Consider the following 1,043-nt stretch of genomic DNA (forward strand, 5'->3'; position numbering starts at 1 on the left):
TTTACATCTGTAGCAAAATATATTATAGTGACAACTGTAGTACGATATAATATAGAATTTGAGAAGATCCACCAGAGAAACAAGACCTCCCCGGAGATATGGAGAATGGATATGAAGAAGGGGAGGGATGTAGGGGCCGGTTGATATTTGGGGAATTCCCGACCGAGATTTAAGGAGCGCGACAGCGCTCCGCCGTCCGCCCCGCCAAGTCAAGAAAGTTTGACCGCGCTACTAGAGATATTATATGCCACAGAGAAAGTTTTCAGGTAGATGTAGAAGGATTTTTCATTCTCGATCTAACCGTTGAAATGTAAAGTTGTCTTTCGGTTTTCAAATAAATTGTACACTCTTACATTATAAGTTTATCCGGTTGACAACCTGATTCAAAAGTAGTGAAACAACCTTGCATAACACTTTTCTTACCATGATAGGTACCTATTTAATGTTTTAAAGGTATAGCAACATTTTTAAAGGAACGAAAAAAGTAAGGAGTTTTGGCATCTCCACTAATGAAAGAATTCAACAATAAAATGAATGAGACTACTGAGAAGATTATTAACACAGTGTTGGTAATTTTGGTGTATCCACTAAAAATAAAATTATTAGGTACCTGCTGACAAGACGAATAACATATTAGGGTATTTTGACATCTCCACCAAAAAATTGCCCGCCCCTTTTTTCTCAAGGATTACATTACAATAAAAGGGGGTTTATATTGACTTTTCTGATGTGAAATTTCTGTGTGCGGAGTCCAGTATGTAGGACTTTTGCACCCTTTTCTCAAGGATACCTAAGTACTAGGGTTGCCAACCGTACGTTATTTGTCAAAAATCAAATGTTCCGCCGGAACACACCTTTGTTCCGTTTTTTTTCCAAATCTATGGAAAATACGGGAACTGACTAATAAACAGAAAAAAATACAAAAAAAAAGAAAAAGTTTAAAAAGATAGGTAGGTACGTACGAAAAACATAAAAACCTGCGAGTCAAGTAGGTATTTTTTCAGCCTTTTAGCATGTGATTTTTAGTAACACGGATTCAAAAA

This window comes from Diaphorina citri, unplaced genomic scaffold (genome assembly GCF_000475195.1).
Source record: "Diaphorina citri unplaced genomic scaffold, Diaci psyllid genome assembly version 1.1 scaffold5195, whole genome shotgun sequence".
Lineage (NCBI taxonomy): Eukaryota > Metazoa > Arthropoda > Insecta > Hemiptera > Psyllidae > Diaphorina > Diaphorina citri.